The following is a 20,148-nucleotide window of genomic DNA, read 5'->3' as shown; positions in this document are numbered from 1 at the left end:
AACGATTAATCGATAATCGAATAACTGAAAAATTTAGACATCATATCGCCAACTCAGCTCTGCACATTGAAGCGACTGAACGTGATGTGATCGTTAAGTTTTCATCTGTCATCATAAATTGTATAATCGCTGTGGCAGAGATGCCATTTTTTTAACTGCCGAAGGAAATCAATAAATTTCTTTATTTGTGATTCTTCTTAACTCAAGCGAACAGAAAGAAAAACAAAAGTGCTTAGTTTTGCAAATAGCATCAAATTGTAGGTATGCGCAACTTTTAAAAACTACAATGGAATCAAAAAGGGCAACTTTGAAATACAGTTTGCACCTTTATATAAAAATGCACACATCTGGCATTCTTAATTGATTTGTTTTTCTAAAATGCTACAGCTCTTATCCGCTATGACAAATGTACATTCTTGATGTCAGGTGTCATCATTCGAAATTGAAAAAAAAATTACTCTATTGGATGAGCATATCCGAAAACAGTTTTAAATTGTTATAACTTGAATCGAAATGTTCATTAATTGTCATTTGATTATTCAAAGAACTCAGAACTGCACCTCACTTAACCTGTTTAGTATACATTACCTGATATTTCTACCAATGCGCCTCTATATATACCAGGTGAAGCAATCATATGAAATGCATTTTCAGCCATATTGGAATTGCTGTCGGTATTGTTTACAAATAGCATCAGAACGCTGCCAGCGGCTCCCTACAAACTGCTACGATGCTTATTCGAACGATGCCTATTATGTTCGGCATTTGCGAATTTATGTGAAAAAGAAAGGATGGTTTTGTAGAATTTCATTCTCATCTCTACTCTCGCATGTGAAAATGCAAAAAAGGCGTATCCTAGCAAGAACAAAACAAACAACCTCCGCTCCACAAACCGTAATCTTATTGTAGTTATGATGTTGCTTCACCTGTTATACATCGATATAATCACCTTGGGCGCCTCTATATATACATTGAGATAAGCTCCTTGGTTTCTACCAAGGCGTTATACTATAGGTGGACCGCAATGTCAAAATTGCTGTTCAATTGCTGTTCGTCCATTGCTCGTCAGAAAACAAATCATATCTTTTGGTGACAAATGCATTCGTTGGCAAAATAGCTGCTCGCGCTTTACTGTAGGCAGGTAATTTTCTGGATTTTTTCGTATAACAATTTCTCATAAATGCTTCTACTTTTTCAGATATCTACAATCAGCGGTCGAATTAAGAACAGTGCAGAAGGATGTTTTGAGTATATTTTACCTTCTAGCCGCGCAATCAATGCTTTTCTTTCCAAGCAAGCAGCGTTTTAATCGTACGTGGTTTTATTGAGCATTTAAAAAAAGTGTTATGTTATATATATGTTTGTTCTATCATCAGGGCAAAAGCATGAAATAGAATCGTACGTGGTACGAATTTATCGGCACAATCTGATCAAGGACGGAGGCATCATCAAACGGAAACTACGCGAGAAACTTTTCGAAGAGATAAAATTGATTGATTGATTGATTATTTGATTTATTTCAGTCGGCTTTAACCTTTCAGGTCATTCGCCGTCTATCGAAAAATATTGATATTACAAATGTATACAATGTTATTACATGACGTGGTGAAAAATAAACGAAACATTGAACAACTTTAAACTTCTGTAGTGAACGCAACCGCTCCAGATGTGTAGCATGCTTACTGCGCAGATTATCTCGTCCGTTTCTTTTCTTCCTCGTAGCCGTGGCAGATTGTAAATTGCAGTACGCCGGATACACTAAAGTGTGTGGCATTTGTGTCATTGGTATGTGATAATTCTGAAAAAATCGCAAAGGAACAGTATGCGTATGCATAAAAAGGATTAAGATCGTATTCACCCGGGCTGCCCCAGGCTTCCCGCAGCACCTGCCGCCGGAGGCTCATCAGCTGAAGTCGGGACCTCTCCGATCAGGGGTGCTACGGAAGAGTGCACGTTGCTTCCACCCCGTAGAATTTGCGACTATTGATAAGAGCTCTGCTAATATTTAGCCCGGTATGTCTGTTCCACTTTTGATGACGCGAGCTGATGGTACGTAACAGTCTTAAGAAACTTTCGCATTCTCGTTTAATCCTGCGAAAGTGCGATATGAAAGAGAATTTCCTGTCGATGGTCACACCAAGCACTTTTGGTTCACGTCTGAACGGGATGTTGATGCTTCCCAGTTTCACCGGAACACCTGTGGCGACATGGTGTGAGTTGCAGCAGTGTGTTATCGCACACTTTTCTGCAGCAATCGAGAACCCAACCGATTCAGCCCAGCGTCCAATCGCGCTTATCGCTGTTTGCATTTTCCTACGGACTGGACGAACATTCATTCCGGACACAACGATGACAATATCGTCGGCATACACAAAGACGTACACTCTTGGTAAACACTGAAATACGGAATTGACACTAACCAGGAACAGTGTTACAGCAAGCGCGGAGCCCTGAGGAACACCATTCACCTCCAGAAACTCGTTCGACTGGCATCCTCCAATCCCAACTCTGAACATGCGGTCAGCTAGATAATCCTGTAGGAAGAGACCGAGCCTACCTTCAACGCCCCAATCACGAAGTTGACGAAGGACTCCCACACGCCAGACGGAATTGTACGCCTTCGCAATATCGAGGATGCCTATGTCGACGTGATTGCCTGAATCGACGGCGCGCCATATAGTATCGCCTAGTGAACCCAAATAACCACTAGTACCAAAACCCTGACGAAAAGCGAACTGCCGGTTGTCCAAATATTTGCCGTCTTCCAGGAACTGCATCAGTCGACGGTTCACCATACGCTCCATGATTTTTCCTACGCAAGGTAGTAGACTAATGGGGCGGAAATCCCTGGGAGACCTCGTCTGCGTTTTCTTGGGAATGGGAATGACTAATGCAGTTTTCCACTTTGTCGGGATTCTACCGTTGTTCCAAATTTGGTTGTACAGGTCCAGCAGAGCCCTCTTTCCTTCTATCGGAAGGTGTTTTAAGAGTTGGTAGCTGATGTTGTCCATTCCCGGTGAACTGCCTTTGGCCGTCAAAAGGGCGTAATGCAGTTCAGCTCCAGCAAATGGTCTGTTGTATACCTGCGCAGAGTCAGGCGGGAAGACGATGGGAAATTGTCGTTCTATTCTTCGTTTTCGTTCAAGAAAGCGCACAGGGAGAGCAGTGTCGGCGGATAGCGAGGCAAAAAATACTCCCATCCGGTTCGCGGTCTCAATCGGGTTTGTGATGACAACATTGTTATCCACGATGGTGAAGCCAGTGCTTCTTCTTTTCCCGGATAGTGCATTCACTCGTCTCCAGAGTTCAGTGGTCGATGAATCTGGGGAAATTCCGTCGAGAAATGCTTCCCAGCTATTCTTTTTTGCCACTACGATGGCCGTCCTGGCCAATTTTCTCACACGGCGAAAGTCTTCCAATTTCGCGGTGTAATCGCGATGATTCGTTGGGATTCTGCGAAGAGCCCGAAGGGCCTTACGACGAGATTTGATGGATGTTTCCACCTCTGGGCACCACCAGTGGACAGCTCTCTTCGGAGGGGAACCACTTGTGCGAGGAATATGGTCGTTCGCAACGCGAACGATGATACTCTCGAACTCGTCAGATGAAATCCCTCGATCCATCACACTCAGGGTCAACTCGCTTTCTATTCCACGTTCATAGCCATTCCAGTCGGCTTTTTCATATATCCACCTTCGTCTTCGGGTAGTGGCTGGGGGGCAACGGCCGTGACCCACAATTATGGGATAGTGATCACTGTGGCACTTATCTGGAAATGTTGACCAGCTAAGTGAATCAACTATTTGATGAGAGGAGATAGAGAGGTCAATGACTGATGTTGATCGACCCCGTGAGAAAGTGATGTTGCCGTCGTTCAAAATTATCGCGTTCCGACTCTCTACAATGTCCGCGATTTCCAGCCCCCTTCGGCTGTCTCTGGCAGATCCCCAGAGCGTATGATGTGCATTGAAGTCACCCAGAAGTAAGAATTGTGAGTCAATCTGGTCTATCAAATTGTTAAGCAGGGCGCAGAAATTAGGCTGGTTTTGCGGTACATAGATTGATACAACCGTAATAACTGCCGGGACCAATATCTTCCTGGCAACTGCAATCAGTTCGGTGTCCAGTAGTATGGGAGTGGACGGGATATCAGAACGGACCGCAATACCAACAGACTCGAAAATGTTCTCCCCGATTGCCGCCTCCCACGAATAGCGGTTACCGAACCAACTCGACGGGTTCGTGTCGCCACGAATATGCGTTTCTTGCAGGGCCAAGCAGAACGGATCTGTGCGTGCAATGATGTTCTGCAAGTCCCCAAGGTTATTACGGAGGCCATTCAGGTTCCACTGAATGGCGAGCGTGATGTTTGCAGTCCTGCTGGTATTGGACGATGTTGACGAATGCTCTGGGGAAACGTGAGCAGAGACAGTGGACGTGTTCGAATTATATGAACAAGAGGAACTTACCCGGGAATAACCCGGGTTCCCCGCAGCACCTGCCGCCGGAGGCTCATCATTTGAACACGGTACTTCCCCGGACAGGGATGCTGCGGGGGCGGGTGTTGCGTGTGTTTCGTTTCTCGTTGCACTTGTGATTTCCTCTCTGCAACATCGGGTCGACGTGTGCAAACAAAAAGGGGCGTTAGGATGAACGACTAGGATTGGTGACTCCGCTGGCATAGATTCTGTTGCTCTGACGTTTACTGCTGCTGCTGCTTGATGTACTGGAAACAAACGGACAAGGCCACCAGTTGTGTTCATGGAGGTATTGAATGGGGGTGAACTTACCCGGAAGCAACCCGGGTTCCCCGCAGCACCTACAGCCGGAGGCTCATCGTTAAAAGTCGGAACATCCCCGGACAGGGATGCTGCGGGGACGGGCGTTATGTTGACTACACTCGATGTTTCTTTCTGAGTTGGGATAGTTGTTGTTGTTGATTCGTTGGGTTCATTCGTTAGGTAAACATTTACTTTGGTTGTACTGGATTGTGGTATTGTTAGTTGCTGTGCGTATGTTGTATGTTGCGATATTCGATTGCCGGCCGCAGAGGTGGTTTCACCATCAACGGGTTGAAGCAGGACGTCCCGGATGGCTTCACCTTCCTGCTGCGCTTCTCTACGAAGTGACGGTGGTACTCCACATTCCCATCCCTCAAACCGGTTGCTTGTGTTATTACGTTGCATGTTTGTGTTGGTTGTAGTATGGGGTTTGGGCTTTGGCGTAAGGTTATTGCTGTTTCGTCTTTCCATTATTGGGTCGATTAGGAGATTTGAACAGCTCTTGACTGGTTTTGGAATCGGTTAGATTCACTTCTTCCATTGCAATGTGGTTGGATGCTTGTGTGGTCATGATTGGGCTTCTTGAGTTGTTGGATACTTTTTTTGGAGGTGGTGACATGTCTGATGTTTGTTGTTGCGTATGAGAAGGGTGTTGTATTGTTCCTCGTTTTGATTTCTTCCTGATTCCTTCGAGCTCTGGCTCACTAGTCTGCGAGTTCGACCGTGATCTACTTTGGAGCGACGCATCGATGAATTTTATCATTTTTTGACTTTGCTGTTCTAGTTTCTCAATTCTCGTGTCTCTGTCTCGGATAAGTTGTAGTAACTCGTTGATTTTGTGGTCCTTCTCCTTGTTCTGTTCAATGATGATGTTCATTTTATCTTCTACCGCTTGTTTTTGTTTTAATTCCTTTTCGAGTTTAGAGATTTCCTCTTGTTTCTCTTTCACTTGGTTTGCCAGAGCATTAAATCTGGCATGGTCAAGTCGAGGCTGAGCAGCTACCTGTGCATAACTGCCATTTACAGCCGCAACACGTTTTCTCGCGTCTGCGTACGAGAGATTGTGGTCTATTTTCGTGCGGATCACTGCGACTTCGGTTTTATAAATCTCACATTGACGGCTGCTAGGGCGGTGGCTGCCTTTACAGTTCCGGCAGAATGGTTGTTCTTCGCATGTTTCTCTCTCTTCATGTTCGCTGGAGCAATTGTAGCATCGTTTTTTATCATGAGGGCAGTTCAATCGTGGGTGGCCGTATTCGTAGCACTTAAAACACAGCATTGGGTTTGGGTAATAGGGGCGTGTTCATACGCGAAGTACTCCTACTTTCACTGTCTCTGGATAAATGGATTTGTTGAATGTCAGGATAATAGCTGGGGTTTTCTCTTTATTACTCTTTAGTATTCTCCTCGCTTTTATGACACCTTGACCTTCTAATTCATCTTTGATCTCTTCCTCACTCAAAGGTAATAGATCGAACGAAGATATAACGCAGCGGCTGATGTTCAGTGTTGGGTGTAACACGATCGATACTTCGGTTCCATCGAAAAGTTGAGACATTTGAAGTAATGTTTCAACCTGGCTTGCACTTCTCGTTCTCAATACATATCGGGTGCATTTTGCCTCACTTTTTGCACTCTCTACTGCTCCAGCGAATGCTTCGATGCTCTTTCCTATGATAAACGGGTTACATGGCAGGTTTGCTCCATTTTTCCCTGTGGGTAGAAGGGTGGTGACAGCTCCGAATTCATTTCTTGATCCTCCGGGATCATCCCCGCTACTACATGCCATGTGCTTCAACACTAACCAATTTTTTTCGGGTTCGTCACTTACTGCCAAATGGATTATAGTAAGTAGCGATACTTGATAGAGACACTTGGTGACACTTTTTTCAAATTTTTAAATCTAATGGAGACGCGAAACGCTAAGGTAGCTCTCTTTTGTCCTTGGAACCTGTTACCTCGGTGTATGAAGTAAGACGGTAGCAATAATTTTTTTCTGTTTACGTCGCGCGGTGATTAAACATATGATATCGCCGGGTGGCAGACCACTAACTTCGACTATTTCAGGTGGCTGAGCCCGACCTTCGAAATAAAAACGATGTACACTTTTGGATTTAAAATAGCTTAGCAGAACAACCGATCGGTATGGAGGCTCTACATGAACTGCGAAGAGATAAAACTGCGCCGCAACACTCGTGTCAAAATGGGTGCTGATGAACCACGATTTGATAACACGTAATGAGCCAATCCAACAGCATGCCAATGGTAATCGACCAAATCATTTTAAATTCAACATGGAGCGGTTGCGAAACCTACAATCACGCTGGTGGGTCGGTTTGATATATTTATTCCGCTAAAGAATGATTATATTTGTTGATTTTTCAGAGTTGACTTCCAAAAAGCGAAACAAATTCCTGCGTATGCTGGATGCAATTTTACAAAACAACAAAGTTTTGAAGGAAATTAAAGAGATGGTAGTGGCGAATCGATTTCTATCGGAAATTCGTTATGTGACTGCGGTGGAACGTATGCTGAAACACAATTTGGACCCCTCTTTGCGCTGCTGCTTTGTATGCCGAGAGTATTTCCGCACTGCCGATGAGTATACCAGTCATTCCGAAAAATTGCACGGTGAGAAATTTCTTATTGTTGCGGCGGTGGATCAATTTCAGACTAGTCAAAAGTTCAACGTTCTACATCACTACAATGCCCTTAATCCGGTGACAATATTCACGATTTGCAACGTATACCACACAGCCCTAATAAAAAAAGGTTTAACTTTGGAATTCAACATCCTATATTTCCTCGTACCATTAAGTTCATGGCGCATTTGATGTCGGTCATCGTAGCTGCTGCTATGGAAATGACGTGAGCATATACCTTGATTTTTATCTCCATCTCGGAGAAAAGTGTGGTAAACAATGTCCGGGTTATTTTTCGTTATGAGAACCTTGTTTCCACATCCTTTTACTGCACAATAATACGGCATCTGAAGTAAATAAAATATTTACAATATAATTTTGGCATGATAGAGAACCGCGAGAAGAACGATTATCTGTGAAGGAGTTGGACAACAGATTTCATAATCATAATCAGACATTGATTCATAGTCATAATAATAATGATAAGGGTCATAATAATATGGTTCGTATTCATTATGTTCTGTATTTCTCAATTCCTCATTGCGGAACCTTGGTGGTCCATAACGCAATTGTGCACTTGTTCTTGGTCGGTTTATATAATTCATTTGTCGTGAACGTAAGGAGGGATCTACCTCCATTGGTTCCGGCTTTGGTTGAGGTTGAGATGTAGTATCTGGGCGGGGCGGAAGTAAATTTCTTGGAAGTGGTTGAGAGCATCGGTAAGGTTGTAATTGCCTTGGAGGCGGTAGAGATGTCGATGGCATTAGACCGGGTGGCGGAAAATTCCTTAATGGGGGTTGGTAGACGTGCTGGGGTTGTTGAAATATTCTGTTTTGTGTACCAATTGGTCTCGGGGGAACCACTGGTGGCTGTTTAAAAGGGTGCTTTACGTAGTTGTAATTCTTCTCCTCAAGACACAATCTTAGAGCCTCTTTTAAAGAACTTGGGGATTGGGCCCTTATTATAGGTCCTAGAGGTTCTTTTAAACCTGCTAAAAACACTTTCAATCCCATTTCTTGGTAAAGCGCACTTTTTGCTGCTTTAACTTCTTCATTATTTGTGCTCAAGTTCAACAGATTGATTAGAAGAGAGATAATGTTGCACACTTCTCCGTAGAAGGTTTCGACAGTGGTCGTTTGGCAGAGTTTGAACAAGTCTCTGCTAAGACTCACTTCGTCCCTTCTGTCGCTATAATGCGTTATCAAGTTGTTTTTGACGTAGGATTACGTCTTTCGGGAACATATTGGGGTACAAATTGAAAATCGAAAATCGAGCACATCGTGAAAATTGTCCAATTATTGCTCAGTCATTTCATGATGGATTGGTGAAATTTTTGCGTCAATCGATTTCGGCACTCCATAACAATTTTGACGTAGGACTACGTCTAACCGGAAGATATAGGGGGTGAAATGGAAATCTAGGCACTGAACAAGTAGGAAAAAATGCAAGATTTGGAACGCTTATAACTCGAGCATTTCTCAATAGATCGCAAAGGTGTTTGCATCAATTGATAGGAAATATATCTACGCATCTATCATAACGAATAACATTTCATTTTTCTTGAGATAAATAATTGAATAATTGTGAAATATCAAGCATTGTCCAAATACACTATGTGCCCATTTTTGATTGGTCCATTTTGTGCTCCTCAAATCGTACCGACCAAAACGGGCAACCAGAGCAGCAGCGAAATAGAATGAAGCACGATTGGAAAGGAAAAAGAAAAAAATGAGGGAAACATTGGTCGCAGTCTCACACATGCGTAATTCTCGAGCCAGCCAGTCAGCTTAAAAATCCCCTCTCCGCTGCCGTAACGATCATTCTCATCCGAACCGTACACCACATCGTTTCGCATCACCTCACATCAACAAACCAACACAAGCAGCCATGGTTGGATATGGCAAAGGAGGAAAAGTGAAGGGAAAGGCAAAATCCCGCTCGAACCGTGGTGGTCTGCAATTTCCCGTAGGTGTATCCGCCAATTGCACCGGAAAAGGTAGCTAGGTCGAGCGCGTTGGTACCTGTGTACCAGTCCACCTAGCCGGCGTTATATAGTTTCGGCCGCCGGAGTGATCGAGTTGGCTGGCAAAGCTGCTCGCGACGATAAGAAAACCTGCATTCGGAACATAACACATTCGGTTCGGCGGACATCAAGACAACAGGCAGTTGCAGCGAATGGCGAGTGGCAAACGCAATCGCAAAACGGCATCAGGTAGCAGAAGAAAAAAGTTTGTTCTTTATACAAACTGCTTTGGTGGCAAATCCAGAACAAGGCGGCATCGAGGGCGTTCGAAATGGTTTTTTTCAAAACCACGAGTACTAAGTTTTCTAAATTGGAACCATTCCATAAAACAAGGCGCTTTTCAGGGTCATTAAACCTTCCAAAAAAGAGTTTAGGAAATAAAGTTCAATGCTTTCTAAAACATTATCCAAAATAATAATAAAACACAAATTGATGTTTTCATAATTTGTTTGCCAGGATTTGATGAGTATGTGAATTTGGCAGTTGTTCTGAGCTTATTGATAGTTGGGGACTTTCCTGATTATTCAATTTCCACCAATTCTTAAATTGTTTCCAGATTGAAAGTACAGTAATCTACAATTAGTTCGACATTTAGCTAATTGGACGGACATGTAATGTGACTTATTTAGTTGGACATTTTTGTAAACATAGAGATCCAAATTATGATCCCACATTGAAAGTCGACACTGTACCACTGTCATCGCAAATGTTCAATTACAGGTTAAAATTACCTCCAATCCGGCACTGAGTGGTGGTAATGCGACGTGCCATTGAATGTAATTTACTGTAAAATATGTCACAAGCTGGATGGGGAGAAATTTTCCAACTGTGAAAGCTGTGGCGAGTGACAACAAATCGCTAAACAGGAAGGTTTAGCCGAACAAGATGGGAATATCGAGTGATAATAAAAACACAACATCAAAGGTTCTTTTCAGAACCATTAACATATTCATAAAGAGTAAACAGTAAACTAATCCATTTTTCAGGTAGATAGGTAGGTATTCACGTAGGTGAAGAAAATAAAACAATATATTTAAAATATATATTTAACAAAAGCTGTCCCCTTTGCATAGTCCTACGTCACTCCGGTTATGTCCCCGACATTACCCACCCGTCTTTTTTATATTGAAGAATATAATATATGTCATGAAACTAACTATAGAAAAATTTAAAAATCTCAACCCCTATCCTAACGGAAATACCCACTTCTGATTAGTCGAAATTGACGACACATGCGGCGGTTTCCTAACAGAGACATCAAAACCAAGCTGCCTGGGGGAAATCAGCATTGCAAATACATGAAAGTAGGGGGAACTTTTGTTCCTACCGAAATGTGTTCACTAACAGAGACATCAAAATCAAGGTGCCCGGAGAATATCTGCATTGTAATTATATGTAAGTCGGGGGTATTTTTATATTGCAAGTAAGGTGAGTGATACGATTAATTCTAACGAATAAAATTTAAATTTGGAGCTTTAATGATGCTTGCTTCGTGAAATTTCATATCAATGACCGATCGTGTATTTTGAAAAATTTAGCACAAGTGTAAGTATAAAATTGTATATGATAGCAGTTGTATTAAAAATGTCTTGATATGTGGAACGATTTATTTCAATTTTCATAAATTCAAACCAAGGTGTGTTCCCACTCGAGAACGGGTCGTTTAGTTCAAGCTGTCTGTTATGTTGTGTTCATTTTCACCCAAGGAAAGTTTATACGGCGATAAAATTGGAAAAGTGAAGAAATATTAGAAAAAGTGATTTCCCATAGTGCTGTTAGTCCAATTAAAATCCGCATTGGATTGGATAAATACTCAGAAAGTAAAAATTATAAAAGAAAATTACCTTTTTCAAATATATTTTCTCTATATTAAAGTAACATTTTTATACTGATGAGAATAGTCAATAATTGTGTTCGGTATTGGTAATTATTTTATATTACATTGAAGAGTTTTTTTTTCTTTATTTCTTCCATACATAACGAAGGAGGTATCTCGTCTAGGATCACAGAGAACGGTTTTCATCATATCTCGTTCCACTTCGGTACCTTTTATCTGATACGCACCATCTAACGACTGTTTATCATCCTTCTGTCATCATCACTCGGTAAACACTGGTGGAGTGAACAAACAATATCCAACAACCAAACAAACCGGCTCTTTTCAGGGCCACCAAATCATTATCAAGGAGTTTAACGATGTAAGTCTTAAAACATATCCAAAATCAACAGGAAGCCTAACGGAATCCTACGTCAACTATGCGGTCGTGTCTCGGACACAACCGTCCTGTGACTTTTTATTTCGGGCCAGTCTAAATTTGTCCCGTAAAGTTCGAGTACATTGTCTGCTTCGCCTTGAATTTTGGCTCTTATTGCTTGTATCCAGGCCCTATACACGGGGGTATTCCTAGCGGCTTCAAGTAGAGGAATAAGATTATCAATTGCTTTAATAAAGCTATGAAGTTTAACTGGGTTGCCATCAAAGCATGGCAAATCCCTAATTATCTGTGGAGTCTGTAAGGATTTCAAAATCCTCTCCACTGGAGATAATTCTTGATTAATGTTAGGTACTGCTGCTGCTGCTGCTTGACCTACGCGAGCAGCTTGCACAGCGTGAGCGGCACCTGCTGCTTTTTTTGACGTAGGACTACGTCTTTCATTTCTATACCGGGGTGTAAAATCAAAGTTTCGAAAACGAAAGCGTTACGCCGGAGACCGAGATTTTGAGCGTTAATAGCTCCTAAACAACTGAACGAAATGGTATGATAAACACTTCATTCGAAAGATAAAATGTCTACGCGTTATATACTTGTTACTTTTTGATCCAAAAACTTGTTTCAATAGTCTTAAAATTGCTTTCAAAACAGGCTATTGAAATCACCAATCGGTTTATAAGCGAGCGGCGCTCGGAAATCCACTCAGTTCTAATTGAACAGCGATTGGAGCATGTTGTCGCTGTTGCGGTGAAGCTCTTTATTTATCATGAAAGCGCGGATGAACGGTGTCACCAAGAGCCTGTTTCTGCACCCTAGGCCAGAAGGGAATCTATCAGGAGGAGAGTGATGCCACAAACGGTTCCCTGGGAAGACATCGCTACACACACATACACGCGCGGCTATTAACAGGTGGTTATCGAGTTGGCATTAACCACTGGTGGGCTTCCAGTATCGAGGAAAATGTGGAAATATCTAATCGTTACTGAAAATAATCTGCCAGTTCCTTTGGGAATTTTCAAAATATATTCATGTTAAAGAGTTTATTTGAATGTTTTCTTTCCATGTAACACTGTGATCAAATACATTTGGTTTTGTGGTTTTTCAATCAATCGCAATTAACAAGATAGCTTCAGAAGATTATTCTTCCCCATCAGTAGGATATTTCCGTATCCAATATTGTATACGCCCGCAATCGATTATTGCTCAGTCGCCGAAAGTTCCGAGCTCAGAGAGTTCATTCCCCTCTAGTTTGCCTTCCAAATTGCCATCGTAAACCACACCTTCTCTCGATTCAATCACACACAAAAAGCATACTTAAGCGATATTCTGGTGGTGAGACACATTCATTTTTCGTGAGGACATCGACAAGACAACATCGTTGCCTAACGTGCTGGAGGAGGTGGACGGCGAAGGATCGACACATACACGCGCAGAACTCTTTCCGTTAGGATGCCATTCAGCATCGAGAAAGTTCCGGAAAGATCTAATCATTGCTGGAAAATAATCTGCCAGTTCCTTTGGGAATTTTCAAAATATATTCATGTGAAAGAGTTTAATTGAATGTTTTGTATCCATGTAACACTGTGACCAAATATGTTTCAATCAAGTGCTATTAACAGGTGGTTATCGAGTTGGTATTAAACACTGGTGGGCTTCCAGTATCGAGGAAAATGTGGAAATAACTAATCGTTACTGAAAATAATCTGCCAGTTCCTCTGGGAATTTTCAAAATATATTCATGTGAAAGAGTTTAATTGAATGTTTTCTATCCATGTAACAGTGTGACCAAATATTTTTCAATCAAGTACTATTAACAGGTGGTTATCGAGTTAGTATTAACCACTGGTGGGCTTCCAGTATCGAGGAAAATGTGGAAATATCTAATCGTTGCTGGAAAATAATCTGCCAGTTCCCCTTGGAATTGAAAATTACATTCAAGCGAAAGAGTTTATTTTAATGTTTTCTATCCATAAAATATCCATATAATACATTTGGGTTTGTGATTTGTCAATCAAGTACAGTTAGCAGGTTAACTTCTGAAGATTATTCTTCAGAACAAGGTTTTTCGTATCCTATATTGGATGCATAAAACCTTGTGCCTCCAACGTAACGCTCTCGTTTTCGAAGTCCCCCAAATATTCATTTATTCATTCATTCAGAATGGATTTAGATTCAACTTCAAACAAATGATCTGTAAATCAACGATAGTCCTACGTCACCCTTGCGGTTATACCATAGATATAACCCACTTCCTGTTTTTAAAAAAAAAGATAATGTTTCATTCAGCAACTAAAAAAAAATTAATCGGCCTGATTCTACGCGGCGTGTGAGGTGAGATGACAATTGTCACATCACCATCACGCAACTCTCCTCGCTCTATTCCTACAGTCGTTTCGGATGCCGTGAGAGGTTCATTTGATGTATGTGAGAGGATGAACAGCAAGTGACAAGGCGTTCATTCTGCTGGTTGCCAAATCTGATCAAAGATGCCACATTCGCACATGTGTTCACGAATTTGCAGACATTTAACTTTTATCACAACCTTTTATTCCTGCTGCAGGCTATTTAAAATAGTGACAAAACATTATTGATTCCATATGATAAACGAAGCTGGTCAGTATGTCAGACATTAGCACATATTTACAAATATTTCAAATTTTTATCGCATATATTTGAGAAAAAACATCTGGCATCCCAGAATTTTATTTGTTTCGCTCAGAGAGGTCAGATATTTGTTTTGCTGCAGTCAGTACCGTATCTATAGATCTGATTTAACCTGGCCTGTTGTTAGTGTATCAGGACATTCTGCCGAATTTGCAGGTATTTGATTTAGATTTGGTGAAACAGTTGATTGCATCCTGTAAAGTTTAGCATTTTTGTTTGTTTTGGTCGTAGTTGCTGCTGCTCTCTGCACTCTCAGTGTTAAATTGTTGCTCTGGCTCCGGCTCGGGCATATACCACGGCTTCTGAAATGGATATGCAGTTCGGTGACGATGACTCGCGGATAGATAGATGAAACACAAGATCCATGTGATAGATACATTTTAGAGAAAATAAATAGATTTCATGAAATGAAAATAATTTCGGTGTGCTTATTCGTCCAATTGAGGAATAACAGACTCACTACCGCTTTCACAACGAAAAAAAAACAAACTACTTGCAATTTGTCTCTCGTACTGTGAAAATTGAAGATAAATTGAATTTATTGATACATATAATACCATTACTATCGATTCTATACGACCCAAAAAACACTTATTATTCCTCTTCAATTTTGACGTAGGACTACGTCTAAACGGAAGCTATAGGGGGTGAAATGGAAATCTAGGCACTGAACAAGTAGGAAAAAATGCAAGATTTGGAACGCTTATAACTCGAGCATTTCTCAATAGATCGCAAAGGTTTTTGCATCAATTGATAGGAAATATATCTACGCATCTATCATAACGAATAACATTTCATTTTTCTTGAGATAAATAATTGAATAATTGTGAAATATCAAGCATTGTCCAAATACACTATGTGCCCATTTTTGATTGGTCCATTTTGTGCTCCTCAAATCGTACCGACCAAAACGGGCAACCAGAGCAGCAGCGAAATAGAATGAAGCACGATTGGAAAGGAAAAAGAAAAAAATGAGGGAAACATTGGTCGCAGTCTCACACATGCGTAATTCTCGAGCCAGCCAGTCAGCTTAAAAATCCCCTCTCCGCTGCCGTAACGATCATTCTCATCCGAACCGTACACCACATCGTTTCGCATCACCTCACATCAACAAACCAACACAAGCAGCCATGGTTGGATATGGCAAAGGAGGAAAAGTGAAGGGAAAGGCAAAATCCCGCTCGAACCTTGATCTGGAGTTCCCGCTCGTGTTGATCTGGAGTTCCCCGCAAGGGTAGCTAGGTCGAGCGCGTTAGTACCTGTGTACCAGTCCACCTAGCCGGCGTTATATAGTTTCGGCCGCCGAAGTGATCGAGTTAGCTGGCAAAGCTGCTCGCGACGATAAGAAAACCTGCATTCGGAACAGAACACATTCGGTTCGGTGGACATCAAGACAACAGGCAGTTGCAGCGAGTGGCGAGTGGCAAACACAATCGCAAAACGGCATCAGGTAGCAGAAGAAAAAAATTTGTTCTTTATACAAACTGCTTTGGTGGCAAATCCAGAACAAGCCGGCTTCGAGGGCGTTCGAAATGGTTTTTTTCAAAACCACGAGTACTAAGTTTTCTAAATTGGAACCATTCCATAAAACAAGGCGCTTTTCAGGGCCATTAAACCTTCCAAAAAAGAGTTTAGGAAATAAAGTTCAATGCTTTCTAAAACATTATCCAAAATAATAATAAAACACAAATTGATGTTTTCATAATTTGTTTGCCAGGATCTGATGAGTATGTGAATTTGGCAGTTGTTTTGAGCTTATTGATAGTTGGGGACTTTCCTAATTATTCAATTTTCACCAATTCTTAAATTGTTTCCAGATTTAAAGTACAGTAATCTACAATTAGTTCGACATTTAGCTAATTTGACGGACATGTAATGCGACTTATTTAGTTGGACATTTTTGTAAACATAGAGATCCAAATTATGGCCCCACATTGAAAGTCGACACTGTACCACTGTCATCGCAAATGTTCAATTACAGGTTAAAATTACCTCCAATCCGGCACTGAGTGGTGGTAATGCGACGTGCCATTGAATGTAATTTACTGTAAAATATGTCACAAGCTGGATAGGAAGAAATTTTCCAACTGTGAAAGCTGTGGCGAGTGGCAAATGCAATCGCTAAACAGAAAGGTTTAGCCGAACAAGATGGGGATATCGAGTGATAACAAAACAATAAACTCTTTAGACTTTTTGTGATCCTGAAAAGGACCTTTTTTAGCCTGTATGTGAATCCAACGAGCGAACAAATCGTAATGAATGTATTTTTTTTGCCATCGCTCCCTTTTAACGGTCATTCGTTCGTTTCGTTGGACTCGCCCCTTTGGCTGAGTCTGCCGATTTGTCTCTATCCTGTGAGTGTGTACCGCTAGAGTATAAAACACGCGGACCCCAAAAAAATATCTTATTTTCTTTCAAACCGTAAACCCGTGTGGTTGTACGGCATCGGCATCGTGTACTCAACAAAGGAGGAAAAGAGAAGGGAAAGGCAAAATCCCGCTCGAACCGTGGTGGTCTGCAATTTCCCGTAGGTGTATCCGCCAATTGCACCGGAAAAGGTTGCTAGGTCGAGCGCGTTAGTACCTGTGTACCAGTCCACCTAGCTGGCGTTATATAGTTTCGGCCGCCGGAGTGATCGAGTTAGCTGGCAAAGCTGCTCGCGACGATAAGAAAACCTGCATTCGGAACAGAACACATTCGGTTCGGCGGACATCAAGACAACAGGCAGTTGCAGCGAATGGCGAGTGGCAAACGCAATCGCAAAACGGCATCAGGTAGCAGAAGAAAAAAGTTTGTTCTTTATACAAACTGCTTTGGCGGCAAATCCAGAACAAGACGGCATCGAGGGCGTTCGAAATGGTTTTTTTCAAAACCACGAGTACTAAGTTTTCTAAATTGGAACCATTCCATAAAACAAGGCGCTTTTCAGGGCCATTAAACCTTCCAAAAAAGAGTTTAGGAAATAAAGTTCAATGCTTTCTAAAACATTATCCAAAATAATAATAAAACACAAATTGATGTTTTCATAATTTGTTTGCCAGGATTTGATGAGTATGTGAATTTGGCAGTTGTTCTGAGCTTATTGATAGTTGGGGACTTGCCTGATTATTCATTTTTCACCAATTCTTAAATTGTTTCCAGATTTAAAGTACAGTAATCTACAATTAGTTCGACATTTAGCTAATTGGACGGACATGTAATGCGACTTATTTAGTTGGACATTTTTGTAAACATAGAGATCCAAATTATGACCCCACATTGAAAGTCGACACTGTACCACTGTCATCGCAAATGTTCAATTACAGGTTAAAATTACCTCCAATCCGGCACTGAGTGGTGGTAATGCGACGTGCCATTGAATGTAATTTACTGTAAAATATGTCACAAGCTGGATGGGAAGAAATTTTCCAACTGTGAAAGCTGTTGCGAGTGACAACAAATCGCTAAACAGGAAGGTTTAGCCGAACAAGATGGGAATATCGAGTGATAACAGAAACACAACACCAAAGGTTCTTTTCAGAACCATCAACATATTCATAAAGAGTAAACAGTAAACTAATCCATTTTTCAGGTAGATAGGTAGGTATTCACGTAGGTGAAGAAAATAAAACAATATATTTAAAATATATATTTAACAAAAGCTGTCCCCTTTGTATAGTCCTACGTCACTCCGGTTATGTCCCCGACATTACCCACCCGTCTTTTTTTCATTTGTTTTCATGCACTGTCGACACCTCAAGACATGTCGACGATTGTCACCTAGAAATCCCAGTTCATGTGACAATCGTCACGTATATTTGAGAGCGGGAATAAAGTGAGAGTTCATTCAAGTGAGATTTCTCACGGCATACGCCTGGTGGAATCGCGTGACATAAGTGACAATTGTCATCTCACCTCACACGCCACGCAGAATAAGGCCGAATGCCATTCACGAAATTCAACGGAAAATTTGAATTGATTAATTATAATTCACGAAGTTCACAAAAAAATCGTTGAATAAAATAATTACAACTAATTACATTCACTGCAAAATTTTTCTTCGAAAATTGATTAAATTCACACAATTCGGTAATAATAACTAACACTCTAAATCAATCAATCAGTAATCAATTATTTCTGCACAAAAAAAATATACAACCAATTTTCACTCGGTTGGGAGAAAACTTAACACTAGCACTTTTACATAAGCTAATCTTAATAAATTACTTACAAATTACTGCTCACCTTGGCGATATGCTGTCGTCTCGGTGGCTGATAGAGCGTAGCTCGGATGCTTCGTTGTTGTCCAGCAAATTTTCGGTAAGCCGCCGAAAATAGCTCCAACGAAATCACTGCTCACTTTGGCGATATGCTGTCGTCGCGGTGGCTGATAGAGCGTGGCTCGGGTGCCTCGTTGTTGTTCCACAAATTTTCGGTAATCCGCCGAAAATAGCTGCAACGCTGGAAACACAACTTTTAACACCAACTACCGACACGCGCCAGTTATAGTTGCTGGGCAACGTTCGGGTTTTTTAAAAAACTAACACTTGACTGCGCCAGGTCCTAACTAGAACTAACTAGATTTTATTTTCCAAAAGCTTTTATTAATCACAAAACACTTCGTCAGCATTCCATGCCGTTGTTGTTGTCCGTCCGTTGTTTATGTTTATCCGATGATGCGAACCGATGCTGTCGAGATGTTAATGTTCCCATTTCCAGTCTCCGGGATCGCTGCGCTTATCTGTTGGCGGCAATTATGCCGTTCGAATTTGAAACCGCCATGGGTGGCGGCAATGCAGCTGCTGTTGATAATCTATTGTAGGGTTCTCTGACACGCCTGTCCGTAACTTATATATATATATATATATATATATATATATATATATATATATATATATATATATATATATATATATATATATATATATATATATATATATATATATATATATATATATATATATATATATATATATATATATATATATATATATATATATATATATATATATATATATATATATATATATATATATATATATATATATATATATATATATATATATATATATATATTAACTACGAGACCAACCTTAACCCCCGAAGTGTCAACCCTGGGATGAACACGACTCCAAATTTACCTGAAGATAAGCAGTGCCCGCTCGAACAACTCAGAGATACAACAGATACAACAACAACAAGCAGTTGCTCTCGAACTTTTAGAAAATAAGGAAACGATCCTAAATAAACAATGACAATGTTTGCCACACCGTAGTTAGACAGTAAAGATAAGCAACGAACAATAAGGACCGAAATAGCAATAAACGATTTAGATCATTAGCAGTATCTCACATTCAGGGAAAACACAACACAATGCCGATAATAGCAGCAATAAAAAGGATCGAAGGATCGATAGGGAAATATAGAACAAACAGGTAGAAATAGGAAGTTAGGAGTAAAATGTAATGATGAATAAAAATCAGTTGGTATTTTAGCTTCAAGAGAACAACATCTCTTTTATTTCAAATATATCACCTCCCGAACGTAAGCTATGTAACTGGCGCAGTCGAAAGCCCGGGGAGAGCGATAAATCGGTAAAAGTGTTAGTGCATCGGAAAATCGAAGTGTGTGGTTCGCGACTCAGTGCAAATCGGAAGAATTTCGCCGCGAGTGAAGTGAACAAACGCAGCGATCAGGACGGAGCAACGTCGGACGAGAGATTTATTGCCACACCCGGAGCGAGCAACCTACCTGGACGCACCCGCTCGTAAGCACCACTGGCGGAACACCAGTTGGTTCGAGGTGAGTCACCCAAAGGGTTTTCTTACAAATCTTTCGCTTCCCTC

General features: G+C 41.1%; 1 long non-coding RNA gene across 1 annotated transcript; it reads left to right on the top strand.

Annotated features, from left to right (window-relative positions):
- Nucleotides 1-1,005: 1,005 nt before the first annotated feature.
- LOC129768007 (uncharacterized) lies at nucleotides 1,006-7,434 on the top strand. The gene is made up of 5 exons (XR_008741613.1): nucleotides 1,006-1,141; nucleotides 1,199-1,311; nucleotides 1,377-1,785; nucleotides 6,849-7,107; nucleotides 7,167-7,434. It is a non-coding gene; the product is annotated as an uncharacterized LOC129768007 (long non-coding RNA).
- The last annotated feature ends 12,714 nt before the right edge of the window (nucleotides 7,435-20,148 follow it).

This window comes from Toxorhynchites rutilus, chromosome 2 (genome assembly GCF_029784135.1).
Source record: "Toxorhynchites rutilus septentrionalis strain SRP chromosome 2, ASM2978413v1, whole genome shotgun sequence".
Classification (NCBI taxonomy): domain Eukaryota; kingdom Metazoa; phylum Arthropoda; class Insecta; order Diptera; family Culicidae; genus Toxorhynchites; species Toxorhynchites rutilus.
Note: the sequence above shows the minus strand (reverse complement) of the source record. Positions and strands in the feature narration are given on the sequence as shown.